General features: G+C 37.6%; 1 long non-coding RNA gene across 1 annotated transcript; it reads left to right on the top strand.

Annotated features, from left to right (window-relative positions):
- Positions 1-5,441: 5,441 nt before the first annotated feature.
- LOC107896655 (uncharacterized) lies at positions 5,442-6,531 on the top strand. The gene is made up of 2 exons (XR_001683812.2): positions 5,442-5,780; positions 6,095-6,531. It is a non-coding gene; the product is annotated as an uncharacterized lncRNA (long non-coding RNA).
- Positions 6,532-21,019: the final 14,488 nt, after the last annotated feature.

Here is a 21,019-nt window from a genome sequence, read left to right as displayed (position 1 = left end):
TCCGTCACGTAACCGTATTGTTTCATGAAAGCTTGAGACAAGTCCTTCCATGAACCAATTTGGGCACGGCTGAGCTGGTTATACCACTTGGCCACAGATCCGATCAGACTATCCTGGAAATAGTGGATCAACAGCTGATCATTGTTAACATACCCTGTCATCCTTCGACAGAACATCGTAATATGAGCTTCAGGGCTGCTTGTCCCGTTATACTTTTCGAATTTCGAGGTTTTAAATTTTGGTGGGAGCACCAAATCTGGGACCAAGCTTAAGTCCTTAGCGTCGATCCCGCCACTATAGTCAACAGTCTCCATTGCTTTGAACTTTTCTTCAAGCCATTTGCACCGATCATCAGTTGTTTTGCCAGGTCTACTTTTTTTTTTCCATTTCCACCACATCGTCAAGGTCCGGGACAAATGGATTAGCTAGATTATCTCGGGCTTAGAGCTCGAACCTATGGGAATATTCATTGGTGTCGAGGCATTGGCCTGGTATTGCTGGGGCTTGATAGTGACGGGAACCGTTCGTGGGTGTACCTCCGGTTGTGGTTGAGCATTTATCAGAGCAAAGTCTAGAGGGTAGATAGGGTCTTCATTATCGTTCCCCATAACGCTCTTCCTCTTTTCGCGTTCTCTAGCTAGCAACTGTGCCAACTGGCCTATCAGATTATTTTGGGATTCTTCCATTTTTTCCCTCATATCTTGTTGTATTTTAGCCATTTGCTCTTGCATCTGTGCTTGTAATTGCTCTTGCATTTCCCTTTGCATTTGTTCTATCCTTTCTAATCTCTGATCCATTACTTTGGCTTTACGGCGGGTATAGTAGCTGTGTTCAGTTGGTTGATTCTCGTTGGTTTCCAGATTAACTGAAATAATTTTGTTTAATCAGGGTCTTTTCATGAAATTTAATGCATAGGATGAAATGTAATGCAAATGAATGAATGCAAAAAAGAGGCATTGATTCTAATTCAATTTCATTAGAAGAACTTCACTAGAAAAAAATTTCTTTACATAAAACGGATGATTACATATACGACTTTGTCCTAATACCCAAAGCCTTAACTTTCCTAAGAAGCTAAGCTAAGTTTCGGCCTCGCTCTGATTCTGACTCGTACTTTAAGCTCAATACATCAGCCTGAACTGCCAAGGTTTGCAAGTGATCAGCTACCTCCCGAACCTGAGCCACAGCTTCGCCCATGACATAGTCTCTTTCTCTAATCTGGTCTTGAGAGCGATGAAGCTGTTCCCTACAATGGTCGTTGTTTGACTCAAAAAGTTCTACTCAAATTTTGCTATCTCGCAGCACAGTCTCGAGTTCCTCTACTTTCCCTTTCAACTCCTCGATCCTGCTCAGACTAGCTTTCAGCTCAATTACGAAATTACGGCTACGATGTTGATGTAGTGATCTTTCCAATTCAGCCACACGAGCTAGTAACTTCTCCTTTTCGTTTTGGCTTTCTAACAAACTCTTTTTCAGAGTGTCCTCTCGTACTCGGGCATCTTGAAATCTTTTCTCCCAATGGTCGGCTCTAGTCTTTTCCTCTTTGATCTCTTGACGCCATTGCTCTGACGTTTTACCTAAACCGGCAGTTCTTATTGACATACGCAGCTTCTTGTAATCGGTTTTCAGACTATCTAAATCTTCCTCGGCCTTGTTCTTTCCTTTCCTTAACTTCTCAGCCTCTAGCTTGTGGATATCGACGTCTAATCCCAACTTCATTTTCTCTTTTTCTAGCTGCTCTATCTTCTTTCCCAACTCAGAGTTCCTTTTTTCGAAGTCTTGCTTAATGATCTCTAACTCGGATGGGATGACTCGTAAATGCTCCTCTATTGGTTGAGTGTTCCCTTGATTCAGCCTAGGGATATTGTCGCTGACTCTCCTACCCAACCACTATTCGTACTCGGGGGTCGTCATCGGGCCTGTGGTGAATCCTTTCATTCTTCGAGTTTGGTTCCAAGCATCTGATATCTCGCGAACCCTCTTCTTATAATTGTTGTCTTTATAGGGGAACTCACATTGTGCCAACCCCTGTGTCACCGGTATAAACTGCCTTGATCGGTACTGCCTTAGCACCATCAGTGGAGCGTATCCAACAGCTCCCCATATTCCAGCCAGAGGGACCCAGTCAAAATCACCGCACCTATATAAGATCTCATCAGGGATTAACCACGGAGCCCTCCATTCAACGTCTTTAGCCCATAAATTCTGGAGAATAGTTATCCATTTCTCTTCTAAGATGTCGTCCCGCCTCGGTGTGGCTACTAATTCCCTTAATGGGGAATAATCTTTAGAGAAAACCCGATAGGAGACCCTCTCTACCTTCCAGAAATGGCTGTGGAACTAAGCCAAAAGAAACTGAGCACAACCAATAAATCTTCCCTCGCCCGCTCTCCGGCATGCATTCAAGGATTTAAAAGTTTCTGCTAGGATTGCCGGGACAGGTGTAGTACCTTTATCAAGCCAATCGAATAGATTTGAGACAGCTCCATCTATGTGTCCTAGCGCCTTAGGAAAGATGATCAAATCGTAGAGGCTTAAGGCAAAAACATCAACCCTTTTCTTCGAATCCGGGTGCGCAAGAATCAAGTCCCTCAAATTCCTCCAAGGAATACACTTACTATCCCCTTTTTGCTTGATGCGGGGTACAACCCATTGCTCGCTCATCGCCGTTATATTCATCAACTTCTTCAAAAATGGAGGGACGTTGACAGGTCTTGAATAGGCCCTATCGGCCTGTATCTTCGAGCAATTAAGTAACGCCATGTATTCCTCCACAGTAGGTACTAAATCGACTCCTCCGAAGGTGAAGCAACTATAAGCGGGGTTCCAGAACTGTGCGAGGGCCCGTAACAAGTACTTGTCCACCTTTACATCGAGCAAATAGGGTAGGTCACCATAGTTATAGTAAAAGAGTTGTTTGACTTCGCCATTCCAACTATTCCATATATCCCTTAACTCTAGCAGGTCGTTCTGAGTTACACTAATGCGAGTGAAATCCCACAACTCCGACTCATATCCCTCAGTCAAACTATCTCATTTCTCTTGTTGCGTTCTCTCGGACCACACTTGAACGGCCTCATTATCCTCCACTTTATCAAGAAATCCTTTTTCCATGCTAAACTCTCCTATCTAGCAACTGAATGTGAATCAACACCCTTTTATGATGAGATGCCATGCGAAGACAACAAAACACAACAAGTCAGTATTATATACAAAGAATAGCATTCAAAGCAAATAAGAAATAAATGAGCACCTAATCCGGCAACCACTAGGGTTCAACGTGGTTCTACCTAAGGCAGGCTCTTAGGGCTCATTACATGTGGTTCGGTTCTAAAGTAAAGGTACCTGAACTAGCAGATTCCTCGATCCTCACCCATTATAGGTTCATACGGACCGAGTTCGATTCAGGGGAATACATTTTCCTACGGCTATACGGAGATGAAAACCTCACGAAGACGTAGGTACGGATGTGTCCCGAAAGCGATCCACTATCCTATACGAAGGTGTAGACCTCACGAAGGAATAGTTTCACACTTCCACTTAAGAGGGTGAAATTGACCAATAATGCGATGCGATATGCAAAGATACATCAAAGAATTAAACTACTTAAAGCAAGCCTATTATGAAGAAAGCCACGAAAATAACAAACAATATGCAGTGTAGTAAATTTAAAATCGATTTTCAATTTTCGACGAAAGACAAAAATTAATCAATTTAAGGCTTGACTCTCGTATGTCCCCAGCAGAGTCACCAAGCTGTCGAAACCATTCTTTTGAAAATGAGAATCGACTATGTTTGAAAATGGAAATTAAAACGGGAGTTGCCACCGACCTTTATTAGGTGTGATCGGATCACCTTTGTTCTAATAAAACATTTTAGTTTACTAAAACGGTATTTTTGGCCTACGAAACTCGAGAGAATGGGTTCGGGAGTCGGTTACGTGCGATGAAGGATTAGCACCCTCATTACGCCCAAAATTGGTACCAAATTGATTAGTTAGTGTCTTAATGTCGAAAGTTAAAAATCGAGAATGGATTTAAAATACGATTCTTTTTATTAACATCGATTTTAAAAATGCTTGAGTTAGCTCAAAACGATTATTAAAGATTTCCTCGTCTCGAGATATAGGAGTATCACATCCCGTAAGTTAGGGCACAATACCATGAACTCCCGAGCGCAAGTTTATCTTTAATTTTAATTAGAATTCCGTGTATTTTAAAACTCAAAAGGATATTTGGCTATTTAGAACCAACGAGAAAATCGAAACCCCGTAAGTTAGGGCACAACTTCTCGATGTTCCAAAAAGCAAAATATTGCATTATTTTAAAATTTTTATTTTTGAATAATAGCGAATACGATACTTAAATGACGTACGTTATTTGTTTGGGTCAAGATACAACGATTTATTGGATAAATATAAAGAGACTTGATTCATGGACCGATGATATGAAATAAAAGTATAGTGCGACATGGAACAATGATACATGTATAAAATATTCCACAAGCGCATGGCAATAATATGAACACGAGTAAGCAAATTAACGTACATGCAATAGCAATAATCTCACAATATGCACTCTTTAAAAACTAATCATTAATAATAAAAACAAATGAATTAAATAATACAATTAAAAAAATGTAATACATAAATAGTTAAAATCAAACTAAAATAGATGAATTTTAAATGACCATGAATGAATTTAAAATAAATAATGTAAAAAAGGTTAAAATCAATAATATGCAAAACGTTTTTCTTTTTTGAAAGAAAGAATGATATATACATATGAAGAACTTTTAAAAATAGATAATATATATATATACAAAAGTATAAAACAATGTATAAAAAATTAAAGTAAATAATAATAGCAAAACATTTCAAAATAAGTAAATAGGGTTCAAAATAAGTTATATAATCAATTTAAAATAAGTAATAAAATGATTTTTAAATAATACCTAAATAAATCTAAGCTATAATATATAAGGTATAAAAAGTTTTAAACGAATGATTTTAAAGAAAACACTTTCAAATTAATAATAAAAATTTCGAATATAATATGAAAGAAATTTAAAATAAAATAAAATAAAATAAAATGATATATATATATAAAACATAAAACGTTTTTATTTTAATGGAAATAAAGTAACCTATAAAACTTAAAAGGTAATATATATGTATGTATATATATAAGCCTATAATAAATAATATAGCAAATAATAATATGTAAAACAATTTAAATAAGACAAAGAAAAAAGAACTCAAAATAAAAGAAATAAAAGATTTTAAACAGGGGGACCAAAGCAACAATCACGCAAACTTGCGGGGATAATTTTAAATGTAGAAAAATGCAAAAGGGATGATTGAAACACGTAAGACAACAGAGGGACCTGAGTAGCAAATAGCCCATTCGGGCTTTGAAAATGACCCCCTTTTACACTGCGTCGTTTCACCTTTTAAAGAAAACAAAAGGGTTTCTTCCTTTTGTAGGCAGATTTATGCTGCTTATTTTTTAAAAGAACTCAGCCTCCCTACCCCCTTTTCTCTTCGTTCGGCTAGGGTCCTGAACCCCTTATCGCTGCCCTCAGTGGTTTGTCACACCACCATTACAATCAGTGGCCGACGACAAGCGAAATAGGCTACCTAGCCTCTGTTTGTGGTGCCTTTGAAGGTCCCAAATCCCTCGGTCGAGTGCCCGAAAATAAAGGGACTTCCCAACCTCCCCTTTTGGGCTCAACTCCAATGGAGAAAGAAGTCTCCGACGACCGACCATGGGGGTTTTCCGGTAAGTTTTATTTCCCTTTTATTTTCGTAAGTGAAATAAAATAAAATAAAAAAAACTAAGAGAAACAAAAGTAAAAACAAGATAAAGAGACAGAAATCTTCACACACACAAAAAAAATCACCTTTAAAACGAGTATTCTGTTTTTTTGATTAGTTTTTGCTTGTAAAATGTACGTAAAAAAATTACAAGAGAGTAGATCCGGGCTTTTAAAGCCATTTACAATCGATTCCCTTTTAGTTTTTTTGTTTTTTGCTCTTCATTTCTCTGCGCTCGCATGCTTCTTTCTCTGCTATTGTGCTTGTTTCAAATGTCAGATGACGCGTGGAGGGCGACTGATGGAGCAGCGTGCGAGCAGACGAAGAAGCGCGGGGCGGTGGCTGAACGTTCCTAGGGTTCTGCTGATATTTTTTGCATTAGATTGATAGTTTGGGCTGTATTTGTTATTGGGCTGATTATGGTTTGAAGGTTTGGGCTAAAATTTGAGTTTAGAGTTTTTTATTGGGCTGTTTATTTTGGTTTGAAAATTTGGTTTTTATTTATTTTTGTTTTTGGTTGAGTCATGGGCATCGGACAAATTTAGGCCCGTACATTATTGAATAGTTATGTTTATCGTAAAAGACTTGACTCCCAAAACAAACATTTACTAGATAGTTCTCTTTGTATAAAGAGACATAAGAACTATAAATAAGAGTAAAATTGCATTTGGAATGTACGTAAAAAAATTCAGAAATGCAACTTTCTACTCCTTCTATCTTCCTACTAATTATAGATTGTTTATAAAAAATTACCATAAAATTTCTTTTATAGAAATTGACATTCATATTGTATGTTAGTGAAAAAAAAATTCATATTCATAAGAGAGAATATTTAATGTGGCTGAACTCGTAATTTATATGGTTCAGCCCCTTTAACCTAAGCCCAAAATATAAACAGGATAAGGATTACTCCACTAAACTTGTAATTTTGCATGGATAAAGCTAGAAATGTGAATCACCACAAGATACAACTTTTGCAGGAATAAAATTACGAACTCTCCTCTCGTAAATCTCTATTTATAGGACTTATTACGTAATATTAACAATTTGGGTCTATATATAAACATTTTTCATGATTTTGTTTTTGATATATCCTCAAAAGTAATATGAAAACCTCAAAGTCTTGATATGTTTTTTTTTTCCAACAATACATATATTATGTAGCATTGATATTAGAATATTGGAGATTAAATGGTCAAAATGGATAAAAGCCAAAAATTAAGCTAAAGTATATGTATGATTCAAAGCACCAAAGCATATTATAAAAATTAAAAAAAAAAAAAGATGGATTCAAAAAGTCAAAAGGTATGTGTTAGAGAAATAGGTTGGTAGTTGGGCACTCCTTGGGAGGCTTCATTATTTCCACTTACTTTCTTTCGGTCCCCTTGTTTATAATTACGTTACAGTTTAGTAAATGTAAATGGAAAGAAATTTCCCACAACCTCAGAATTAAAAAAGTTAAAAAAATCCCAAGTTAGCACGTGGCAATCTTGGTGACCAGTTGTTTATATATAATGGAATTGAATCACACGAGTTGACATTGATTATCAATGTTCTGCCGACAACATCAGACATTTTTGTCGCTATTGGTCTTTTCTGCGAATGCACTATCAATATCAAACTTTATCCCCCTCCAACATTCTTCTCTCTTCAGCTTAGACAACTTGTACACGATTGTTGGTTGACTTTCACACACTGTAATTATCATACCACTCATGTAATTTCTCTTTAAATTTTGGTCTAATTTCAAACAAATTTTCATTTTTAATTCTTTTTAGAAAAAGAAACTTATATTAAATAATTTGAAATCCATACAAATTTATCCACTGATCTCTCTATTATAATTCAACCGGTTTTCTAAAATGTACATTTGAAGTTAATTCTTTCATTAGTTTTGTAACACTTTAACTTATTTATTTCTATTTTTGTAAATATTTGATATAAATGAGTATTTGCTTCAGTTGTTAAGTGTTTTGAATGTGTGTGTGAGGTCTTAGGTTCAATTCTCATTTTTAACAATTTTTGTTATTTTTTATTCAAGTCTTACCCTTGTTGAGTAGGCTTATATTTAATTGTCTGTTAATTTATATTAGAATGAGCCAGTTGGTTCAAGTGGTAAGCGAGTTGGTGTGCTGGAGGTTATGTGTTTGAATCCTTGCGTGAGCGTAAGTATTAATTTTGCTTGGAGTTGTGATAGAGTTTCGGTGGAGTTGGAATTCTAAGTAGTGGGTGGTTATGATTGTGGATGTAGTAGGATTTGGGTAAAATTCGTATTTCTCAAAAATCCCTCTTTTGGAAATCTGACATTTCTGCACTTTTCTTCCCATAAGAATTTTTTTTGCTTTTCTTTTTCTCACCCTTCTTCCTTCCTCTTTTTGGCAAAATTGTTTTTATAAACTTCGGTGTTCGTACGTTTGGTAGGTAAGAGTTGTATATTTTGGCAGCATCAAACCGTGAAGAACGAGACTCTCCTTTTGTGGAATCGTAGTTGGAGTTTTGGGGAATCGGGTAAGCATTGAACATTTGAATTTCGTTTTTGTCTATTTCAATGTAGTTTGATTTGGTATCAAATTAAGCGATTAATTCGGGGTTTAATTGGTCAATTTTAGGTGCTAATGGTCTCGGGAGTGTTTTGCATCAAAATGGTACCAGGTGTGTTCCCAAATCGCGAAAAACGAAGTTTCAGTGCCAAAACTCCTTATTATAGACACCACACAAGCGTATGGCCGACTGTGTGGCTAGTCGTGTGGGTGGCCGTGTGCGAGACATGGTCGTGTAGTCGACGAAGGCATGGTCGTGCGCAAGACACTATCGTGTAGTGGTGTGAGTGTAGCTGTGTGGGCGCCACGAACTAAGCCAAGTTAGGCGTGTGGGTATTGGGCCAGGCCGTGTGGGCTACTCGGGCAAGGCCAATCTAGACATGTGGGCTACATGAGCATGTGGGCCCATAATTCTAAAATTTTTCCTAGGGTCGTACAGATCGTTCCTATCAACTATGGGCCTACCGTAGGGCCTATAAGAGCTAACCAAAACCTATTTCGTATGTTATGATATTTTGATGGACTGATCTGAGTAGGATACTAAATGTATGCCTGTTATTTATATATAAGCATGTTGAGCATGTCAAATCTGTTATTTCTGTATTTGATTTTTGTATCTATTTTGGGGTGGGATTTTCATATGAGAAGGAAGTGTTCTGTATGGCGTTCATCGCCTATCATCTGGTAGCTTGGTTGTACATTATCTGATATGTGTCGCATCGACACTATATGGTGTGTAGGGATGGGTGGGTGTTTTTAACCTTTACATGGTGTGATGGGATGGACGGAAATGGTGTGTAGAGGATGCAGGTAGGACTCACTGTATCTGTTTTTGTATATTTGCATAACTATTTCTGTTATCTGTATCTGAAATTGATATAGTCCGAATCTGTATCAGACTGTATATGAGTTTACTATATATTTTGCATGTCTATTTCTGTTGGGTTACATATTGAGTTTTCGTAAACTCACTTCTGTTTGTCTATTCTGTACAGGTGACCCACAGACTTATGCGAATTGGTGTAGCGGAGTCTTGCGATGACCACTAGTCTACAAACTGATTTTTAATTAAAGTTTTATTATTTAAGGGTTATTTCTGAGAGTTTTGTACTAATTAGACTCTCCGGACTGTTGATGCAAATTTTAGGATTTGAATTTTTTGTTAAATATTTTTATTGGGATGACTAGCTAAAAACACGGTTTTTACTAAAACAAAGGTTTTCTAAACTTACGAATGGGATTTTAAGAAAATAACATTTACTATAACATTGCTGCAAAATTTCGTTTTGGCAAATCAAGCAATTAATTAGCGTTTTCTGCAATGGATATAAATGAATATAAGTTGTCTAAACCGAAATGATTTAACGTAATCATTTTCAAAACCTATTCTTTGTGACATCTCCGAATTTGACCATAACATCTAGGTCGGGTTTGGGGTGTTACATTTAGTGGTATTAGAGTCAGGTTGTAAAACTCGGGCTGTGAATTTTGGGTTCCAAAGTTTATGATTTAAAAAGAATTGGTTTTCAAATAATCTAAGAAAGTATGTGGTACACCGAGTCTCCAACACTGATCCTGTAAGTATTTCAGAACTTAGATAGAAAACTCTGAAACACTGTAGTTAGTACTTTCTAAAACTGTACTGAGTTAGTTAGAGACAAAAACTTCGGAAAACATCTCTGAACTTCTGATAATTTATGCATAAAATATCTGCTAATAAATACTGGAATTGATGCATAAAACTTTATAATATAGATAAAAATTTAAAATTTACGAAGAGTGCTCGTGGAACACGCAGACTTGGTGTCGAAACCATTCTTAAATTTGAAAACAAAAACGTGGATCGACTTTAAAAATGAAAATGGGATCGCCAACAACCTTTTTTGTTTAGGTGTGATTAGATCACCAAGGAGTTTGGTCATTTTAATAAAAGATTTTGGTTTACTAAAACAATGATTTTGGTCTACGAAATTTGAGAAAACGGGTTTAGGAGTCGGTTACGTATGAGGAAGGATTAGCACCCTCATTACGCCCAAAATTGGTACCAAAATGATTAAATATTGTCCTTATGTCTGAGATTTAAAAGAGCTTTTGAGATGTGGTTCCTTTTGAAGCATTTGAATGGTTCAAGTTGGTTGTCAAAATTCTCTCGTTTCAGAGGAATGCAGCATCACATCCAGCACGATAGGACATAATCCTTTATATCCTCAAAAACAATGATAAATTTTGACTTCCGAAAGCTTATACGTTGGAAAATACAAAAGGATGCCCAATTATTTAGTCCAACGAAAAATCGAAACCCAGCACAGTAGGGCACGATTCCCCGGATTTCTAAACATTGAACATTGCCTTGTTTTAGAATTTAGAAAACGTGAGTGAAATTCTAAGGGAATATTCGATTATTTTGAACAAATAGGAAATCGTAACCCAGCACGATAGGGCACGATTCCCCGAACTGCCAAACATCGAACATTACCCTCGTTTTGAAGAATTTTTAAAGACATGAGTGAAATTCCAAAGGAATATTTGATTATTTCGAACAAGCGAAAAATTGCAACCCAGCACGATAGGGCACGATTCCCCGAATTGCCAAACACCGAATATTGCATTCGTTTTAAAGAATTTTTAAATGAATTGTTATAAAAACTAGCTTAAAACGTATTAATTTTACTTGAAATAAGATGGAATAATTTAAAAAAATTTAAAAGAAGTTAAAAATCATAATGCAACATTCGTATACTAAAAGGAAAATAGAACATGGGGTAATATATACACTCACAAAATACAATATCAATTGGCAAACTAATAATCAAGTATGACTAATCTAAGGCAAATATAATTGAACTTCTCAACATGGATGGAAAACAGTTGATATAACAATAAAATGAATAAATAATATGCAACGATAATATACATGGCATAATATAAAACAATCGATGCAACAAAATAGCAATTAGAAGTTAAAGTGTTATAAGACAATCTTAAGATAATGATGAATTGATGAACACATAATACACATAATATATGAATTGATGAATTTAAAATATTTGCAAAACAACCTAGGGATATATACTTAATTATTAAAATACGTGTTATAAAATAAATATTTTAAAATAAAATAATGTACAAGGTGTCAAAACATTTTAAAAAGTACATACAATAAAAGAGAATTTAGTAATATAGAAACATGAATGAGTAGCCAAGATGCATGATAAAATAGAATTTTTAGAAAATATACTATATACATAATGGGTTAAAAGCATACACATATATATATATAAATTGAAAAGCAATTACATGCAAAAATAACATAGAAATGATAATATATATATAAGATTAAATTAATTTTATTATAAATTATATAATAGATTTAAGAACATGCTTATATATATAAAGAAAACTATATGTATAAAGTACATAGATTTAGAAATGTATAGATTAAACATAGGCACCAATAAATATATATACTTACATGATAATAATTTAAAAGATATATTATGTAGGATCATATAATAAAATATAAGAATAAATTAAAAAGGAATTATACATATAATAAAATATAAGAATAAATTAAAAAGGAATTATATGTATAAAATAATATGAGATTAATAGTATGCATGAAATAAAATTAACTTTATGATAAAGTATGTATACATATATATATGTATGATAGTATAAAAAAACATTACAATAGTGATTTTAAAAAACAAAATGAAATCATTAAAGTAACTTAAAACATAAAAAACAAGTAAACAAGGATTAAGGATGTTGAATGTATCTGAAAAAATAATAATGAACCTATAAAATAAATAAAAAGGAAACTCAACTAAAATAGAATAAAAATGAAAGAGGCAAAACCAGCGTGCAACGTGTGCGAAGGCGCAGGGACCAAATCTGGAAATAATCCAGACCCTAAAACGCAGCACTGAGGCATGGACCAAAGTGCAAACACGCGTAAATTATCGGGCCAAATTCAAAAAACAACAAAATACAAATATGAGCTGATTAAAATGCGGCGCAAAAGGGAAGGGCCTGCTGCGCAAATAGTCCATTTTAAGCGCAAAGGCGCGAACTCGGGTTCTGGAGCGGGTCAACGCGCGGATCCCTTCCCCTCCAGGACGGCACTGTTTGGTTGTATCCTCAAAATTTAAAGAAAATGAATGGCATTTTTCCATTTTTCCAAGTTACAGACCGAATATCCAATTGTTAGGGTTTCGGCGCAGCAACCTTCATCTCCTAAGGCCATTTAATCATCAGTTCACCATTAAAATTGGTGAATGATGTAGAAGCCTTCTTTATTTCCATCAAAATCGACACTTAAAAGAAATTTTCACTAGCATCTCTAACCCCAACTTCGACGGAGAAGACGAGGATCTCATCGATACATCTGCGAAGGTAAACTTCTCATTTCTTTCTCTTTTTTTTTAAAAAAAAATTCTAAAAGAAAAAAAGATACATGCAAAAGAAAAAAATTGAAGACCAAAAATTCAAATCACCTTCTGATTTTTGCTGATTCTTTTGTATTGAGTTTGTGTAGTGTGTGTAAAAAGGGAACCCTTACAATCGAAAATCAACAGGGCTTTATAGTCGAATAATCAAAAGAATAAAAAAATACAAAAATTTTTCTATTGGCTGCTACTCTTGCTACTGTTTTTGTTTTCTTTCGCAGGTACGGAGTGCGTGGCGCGTGGGCATGGCTATGGCACCAGGATGTGATCGTACGGTGTTGAAGGTGTATGGAGGCTGGGACTACTGCGGCGCAAAGTGGACCTTAGGGTTTTTTGTTTCTAATATGTTTTGGGCCGTTCGGGCCTTGAATTATTTGGCTCTAGGTTTTGGGCTGTATTTTATTATTGGGTTTGATGTATTGGACCTGTAAACTGGACTTGGACATTTAATTTGGTTTAATTATGGATTTTGGTTTTTTTGGTGGACCCGGGCAAATTGGCTCGCTTACAGTTGCCCCTCTTTGCTCATTGTCGTGTAACGAGAATAGAGCAAAGACTTCAAAGAAGACCAATTTTGTTCGGTCTCACCAAATCATGACTTCTTTGATGTTCTTCTTCTTCGAGGTAGCTTTGTTCCGATCCTCTGTAACTTCAGGGATATAGGAATTGTTGCTCCAATTTGCTCAGCTGTAACTTTAGAGAGACTAGCCTTGTAGCTTTTAATCTGCTCTGCCGCAACTGCTCTATTGCAACCTCAGGGAGATATGGTTCGTTATATTTAGTCTGCTCCTCTGCCACTTCAGGGAGATAAGACTCGTAATTCAGCCTGTTACCCTACCACTTAGGGAGTTAAGGCTCACTGTCTTCGATCTGTTCCACTGTAACTTCAGGGAGACAAGATCTGCAATTCAGCCTGTTACCCTACTACTTAGGGGGTTAAGGCTCAACGTCTTCGATCTGTTCCACTGAAACTTCAGGGAGACAAAATTTGTAATCTTCAGCCTGTTACCCTACTACTTAGGGGGTTAAGGCTTGCTTCTTCGATCTGCTCAACTGTAACTTTAGGGAGACAAGATCTGCAATCTTCAGCCTATTACCCTACTACTTAGGGGGTTAAGGCTTGCTTTCTTCGATCTGCTCCACTGCAACTTCAGGGAGACAAGATCTTCAATCTTCGGCCTGTTACCCTACAACTTAGGGGGTTAAAGCTCACCGTCTTCGATCTGTTCCACTGCGACTTCAGAGAGACAAGATCTGTAATCTTCGGCTTGTTACCCTGCTACTTAGGGGGTTAAGGCTTGCTTTCTTCGATCTGTTCCACTGCAACTTCAGGGAGACAAGATTTGTAATCTTCGGCCTGTTACCCTGCTACTTAGGGGGTTAAGGCTTGCTTTCTTCGATCTGTTCCACTGCAACTTCAGGGAGACAAGATCTGTGAATTCACTAATGTTGCTACGCCGTCTTCTAAGGACATGTCCTGTAGACTTGGTTTCATATACCTATACTTATGCCAAATGGCTAGGATGCTATGGTCAAAATGAGTCAAATGCTCCTAACTAGATGAATGATTATGAATGTAAAAATTTCATGAGAGTGATTCTTTTTTAGATGCTTAAGGTCTCATTGTTCATATCAGGATTCTATCATTGATGTGCTATCGCATCTTCTTGCTTAGCCGTTATCTTTGACAGAAAAATTAAAGAAATAGTCACAATTTGGGCTATTCTTTTTCCAATGTTTCTCACTTTTGAGTCTGGTTAGTTCTGACTAGTGGCCCTGTTTCAGGTCCTTGTACTGTTTAGAGACCTTCCAGAGTAATATGCATAACTTCTTTTGTGTGAATATTATAAGTCCAAAAATCGTGACTTCAACAAAATGCTCGAAAGAGACTATCATAATGGACAAGATGGAATTTTATTGAGCAAAACTCGAAGTGAATAAATTAAACAAGATAGTAAATCTATTAGGGTACAAAATAAGATGAGAAAAAGGTACCCCAGATATCGCAGCACGAGCTTCACTATTCTAACTTTTCAAAGGCCATTTTGAGCTAAATATGTGTTCAGGAGATCCCACGTATTTTGTTGATGCTCCAAGATGTACGGTTCTTCCCTCTTGTTAATTTGGGAGGACAAGACTACCACATGCCCCATATTCAAAATTTGAGCTGCTCGTTTTCAGGTTTTCAACTCAAAAACCCATTTGGTCTCAAAGTGCCCTTTGCGAGTTTTCACCTTGGCCTCTCCTTTTTTTTGTCTCAAAGTGCCTTTTGCGGTTTTCGCCTTGGCCTCTCTCCCTCTTTAAGTGTAGAACTTCTTGACAGAATCTGAATTCACAGGATTGGGCAAGTTTTTCCCATCCACTTCAGCTAGAATTAATGCTCCTCCGGAGAAAGCTTTCTTCACAACGTAAGGCCCCTCCCAATTGGACATCCATTTTCCTCTAAAATCATTCTGTATAGGAAGGATCTTTTTCAAAACCAGGTCTCCCTCATGGAATTCTCTAAGGCGAACCTTTTTTGTCATAAGCCCGCATCATTCGTTTTTGGTATATCTGACCATGACGGATAGCTCTTAGCCTCTTTTCCTCAATCAAGTTCAATTGATCGTATCGAGACTGGATCCACTCTGTTTTATCTAACTTTAACTCCGACAACACTCGAAGGGATGGGATATCGACTTCGATTGGCAATACCGCTTCCATTCCATAGACCAAAGAGAAAGGTGTTGCCCCAGTTGAGGTTCTGACCGATGTTTGATAGACAAATAGGGCAAATGGTAACTTCTCATGCCAATCTTTGTAGGTCTCAGTCATCTTCCCCACAATCTTCTTAATATTTTTATTGGCCGCTTCCACCGACCAATTCATTTTCGGGCAGTATGGTGACGAGTTGTGGTGTCTGATCTTAAATTGACTGCAGACTTCTGCTATCGTACTATTGTTCAAGTTTAATGCATTGAAAGATATGATCCTCTCCGGCATCCCATATCGATATATGATCTCTTTTTTCAGGAATTTGCTCACTGCCGATTTTGTAATATTGCATATGTAGCAGCTTCTACCCACTTGGTGAAGTAGTCGATAACCACAAAGATAAACCGATGCCCATTGGAAGCTTTCGGTGATATTGGTCCAGTTACATCCATACCTCATATAGATAAAGGCCATGGGGAAGTCATGACATGCAGCGGTGAATGAGGCACATGAATTTTGTCTCTATAGATTTGACATTTATGACATCTCTTGGCTTAATTGACACAGTCTCCTTCCATAGTGGACCAATAATACCCGAATATCATAATTTACCTAGCCATCGTAAAGCTATTAGCGTGTGTCCCACAGACGCCCTTGTGGACTTCTTCCAAGATTTTCTTAGCCTCTACATCGTCTACGTATCTTAATAGCACTTGCTCTTTTCTTCTTTTGTATAGGATTTCCCTATCTAAAACATAGTCAATGACCAATCTTCTCAGTGTCCTTTTGTCATTCTCGCTTGCCTGGTTCGGGTATTCACGATTCTTCATGTATTGCAATATATCGTGATACCAAGGGTGGTCATCTTTTTCGTCGTCTTCTTCAATATTGTAACAGTGAGCCGGAGTTTCATAAATGCTCATCTTGATGGGTTTGACATCTTTTTGTTTGTTCATTTTGATCATGGAAACCAAGGTAGCCAAAGCATCGGCCATCTGATTTTTGTCCCGTGAAAGGTAGCAGAAGGTAATGTCATCAAACTCTTTAACCAATTCAAGGACCAGTTTTCGATAATCGATCAACTTGGGATCTCTGGTATCCCATTCTCCTTTGAGTTGATAAATCAGTAACGCAAAATCTTGATACACCTCTAACACTTTAATCTTAAGTTCTATGGCTGCACGGATACCCATGATGCACGCTTCGTATTCTATCATGTTATTCGTACAATCAAAATCCAATTTACTAGTAAATAGATAGTGATCTCCGTTTGGAGATACCAAAACTGCCCTGATTTCATTACCCACAGCATTTGACGCCCCATCGAAGTTTAGTTTTCAGGGAAGTTCTTCCAAAGCACCTTCTTCAATGGTCACAATACACATCAGGTCTTCATTCGGGAAATCGAAGTTCAAAGGCTCGTAGTCTTCCAAAGCTCTACTGGCCAGAAAATCTGCTATTGCACTCCCTTTTACTACTTTCTGGTTCACATAGACTATGTCGAATTCAGAGAGCAGAATTTTCCATCGGGCCATCCTTCCATTCAAATCTGTTGAATCCATCATATACTTTAAAAGGTCCAGTTTTGAGATGAGCCAAGTAGTGTGATACAACATATACTGCCTCAACCTTCGGGTTGTCCAAACTAGGGCGCAACACAACTTTTCCATCGGCGGGTACCTTGTCTCACATTCAGTGAACTTTTTACTAAGATAGTAAATAGCTTTTTCTTTCATTCCTGACTCATCATGCTGACCCAGTACGCATCCCATGGAATTCTCAAATACTGCTAAATACAATATCAATGGCTTATCGGGGTTAGGTGGCATCAGCACCAGAGCGTTGGATAAGTACTGTTTGACCTTGTTGAAAGCCCTTTGGCATCATTCATTCCATTCACCTGGGTTGTGTTTCTTGAGGAGGCGGAAAACAGGGTCACATTTCTCAATTAATTGTGAAATGAATCGAGCGATGTAATTTAATCTTCCTACAAAGCCTTGAACCTCTTTTTGGATACGCGACGGAGTTAGCTCTTGTATGGCTTTGACTTTGTCTGGATCGATCTTAATCCCTTTCTCACTAATCACAAATCCGATAAGTCTTTCCAGACTTGGCTCTGAAGGTACATTTGGCTGGATTGAGTTTTAGCTGAAACTTCCTCAACCTTAAGAACAACTTCCTCTGGACTTGTATGTGCTCATTTTCTGTTCGGGACTTTGCAATCATATCATTGACATAAACTTCGATTTCTTTGTGTATCATGTCGTGAAACAGGGTTACCATCGCCCTTTGATATGTTGCCCCCGCATTTTTCAGTCCAAATGGCATCACCTTGTAGTAGAACGTGCCCCACATGGTTACAAATGTGGTCTTCTCCATGTCTTCAGGATGCATCTTAATCTGGTTATATCCAGAAAAACCGTCTATGAAGGAAAACGGTGAGTGTCCTGCCATGTTGTCCACTAAAGTGTCGATATAAGGCAGTGGGAAATTATCTCTCGGGCTGGCTTTATTCAAATCTCTGTAGTCTACACACATTAATACTTTTCCATGCTTTTTAGGGACAGGGATGATGTTGGCTACCCATTCTGAGTATTTTACCACCTTTAAAAATCCAGCGTCAAACTGCTTTCTAACCTTTTCTTTTATTTTTAGCAAGACGTTGGGCTTCATTCTTCGGAGTTTTTCCTAAACTGGCTTACATTCTTCCTTTATGAGGAGTCGGTGCACCACGATATCGGTGTTCAACCCGGGCATATCTTGGTATGACCATGGCAAGACATCTTTGAATTCTTGAAGTAATTCGATAAGGTCTCGCTTCATCTCCATGGTGTTACAAGTTCCGATCTTCACCTCTTGTCCCTCTCTTAAGCTCACAATTTCTGCTGATTCTTTGTGAGGTAGGATTTGTTTCTCGCCTTGTTCTACCATCCTTAACAAATCAGGAGATAGGTTACAACCTTGATCACCCTCGCAATCCTGAGAATCCTCCATACACATATCTCGCTCAAAAGGAGGCTCTGAGCCATTAGTAGTGTCACTCATATCGTTGATATCTGGGGACCTGTTACGTGGATGAAGGATGATACAAAGAACCAAAAGACTTTAAGAATACTTATCTGTATGGTATGATTATGAATGAATAATGAAAGAATATTTAGAAGAATGTTCGAAGAACAAAAGAATCCGAAAGTAATCGTTTGTATAATATGATTATGAATGAAATTGAAAGAATGAAAGAACGTCTGCTCAAAATGATAATAACTGTGCATTTCATTGAAATAACATTTTTGAACACAAGCCTATTTCACAAAAGATTCTTTATTACTCCTAGGCCTAGAACAATAAGTATGTTTTGGATATTACTCGGAGTCAGCTCTAAAAACTACAAGAATCTCTTCTGTAGTCCAGTTATCCAGAACACTTCCAGGTATGTAGGGGCAAATGCCCGACAAGTTTTCTCCTCCAATTGCTTCTTCGTATGTGGCATGATGTCCAAGCTTTCCAACCTTTCTTCTATGCCTTCCTTTCTTGGCGTTCCCTGCTCGGGATAAATGATTCCTCCGGACACAAAAGTTTTCAATATATAGGGGAATATCATTGGTTCGCATTTGATTTCCTCTTCTCTTAATCGTGCTCTCCTTCTTTCTTATTTCTTTTCCAGCTCTTTTTTCCTTTGTCTCACATCTGACTTAAATCCCAAGCCAAAGCGGTCTCTCTTGTCCTTTAATACTGACATTGCAACCCTTCCTTGGAGATGTCTCCTGAGTCCTCTTCCCGGTAGAGCTCCTTTTCCGACCATCAACTGTAGACTCATCCTTGTAGTTTTGGATAATTTTGACGTCAGAATCTTGCTCCCCTCAGTAATTAATGTCGCATTAACAAATTCCAAAGACCAAAATGAGCATTCGATTGCTTCGTCATCTGTCTCCAAATAGGGTACATTACTGCTTACAGCTGCAATGATATCCTCTTCAGTATTTATCATTATCAACCGCCCCTCGGATACTAACTTCAACTTTTGATGTAACGATGAAGACATTGCCCCAGCTGAATGTATCTAGGGCCTCCCCAATAAGCAGTTGTATGAAGGCTTGATATCCATCACCAGAAAATCCACCTCATATGTGTTTGGCCCGATCAGAAGAGGTATCTCAATCCTGCCCATCACCCTTCTCTCCGTACCATCGAATGCCTTCACTATGTTCTGGCATTTTTTCATGTGAGAGCTGTCTATAGGTAATCTGCTTAGTGTGGAAAATGGTAGGACGTTCAAGGTTGACCCGTTGTCAATCAGTACTCCTGGTAGCGTATATCCCTTACAACGCGTGGTGATATGTAAAGCTTTAGTTGACCCCCTGCCACCGGGTGGTATCTCGTCTTCATTGAAGAAAATAAAGTTATCGGCACTCATGTTGCTAACTAAACTGTCTAGCTTGTTGACAGAGATATTGTTAGTGACATACGGTTCATTCAAAACCTTCATCAGTGCGCTGCGATGGACTTCTGAACTTAGGAGTAAGGCCAGCACCAAGATACGAGCTGGTTGTTTACGTAATTGTTCCACCACACTGTACTCGTTGCACTTTAGGAATTTTAAAAACTCCTTGACCTCCTCTTCGTTCACTAGCTCATTAATAGGAAGTTCAGATTTGGTCGCTTTTTCCTTTTTCTGTTCGACCATTATGGCTTTTCTTTTTGAGGGTTCTGCTTTCTCATTTGCTGAATCATTGTGCCTCCCGCTACGCGTATAGGAGCCCATATCTTGGTCCTTTTTTGAAGCATCAGCCAGGTTCTTTTTTCCCGAAATCGTCACGTTACAGTCATAATTCCATGAGACCCTCTTGCTGTCTTTATAGGAGAAGACTGTAGGTATTTGGATTATGACTCTCGGTGGCAATTACACTCCTACTTCATTACTTTTGGGTCGTGATATGATGACCACGGGGTAGTTAACTGTTTGATTCTGCATTATCGATTCTCCCTCCGATGCACATATATCTCCCTGTTCGGGATCTTTGGTTTCTTCATAAAACTCTATTTTTCTATTAATCATCATGTCTTGTACTAGGGCCCTGAACTCTACACATTGTTAAATTTCATGCCCCACCTCGTTGTGAAACTCACAGTAGTTCCTCTCTTCTTCAGATTCTTCTCTCGAATCCAACATGATTAATCCTCTATTGACCATCTCCTTCCCGTCTTAATGGGGTCCTGACCTCGTAACTTCATACTTGAGCTTCTTGCTTCCACCTTCGCTTATCCCGTTTACTCATTGGTCGGTCTGATTGGGGAGTGGGTTTCCTGCTACATTAGGTACGGCTGGGTCATCAAACCTCACAATCCTTATTTTAATGAGTCTTTCAACTAGCTTCTTGAACGCAGTGCAGTTTTCGATCAAATGTCGGTGATTCCTGCGTGATATTCGCATTGGAGGTTTGTGTCATACCATTTGGGATACGGGGGCTGCAGTGGCTTCAGGAAAAAAGGGGACACTACATGAGCGTTGAATAGGTTCTGGT

This window comes from Gossypium hirsutum, chromosome A10 (genome assembly GCF_007990345.1).
Source record: "Gossypium hirsutum isolate 1008001.06 chromosome A10, Gossypium_hirsutum_v2.1, whole genome shotgun sequence".
In the NCBI taxonomy this organism is placed as follows: domain Eukaryota; kingdom Viridiplantae; phylum Streptophyta; class Magnoliopsida; order Malvales; family Malvaceae; genus Gossypium; species Gossypium hirsutum.
This window is presented reverse-complemented; position numbering and strand designations above follow the sequence as displayed.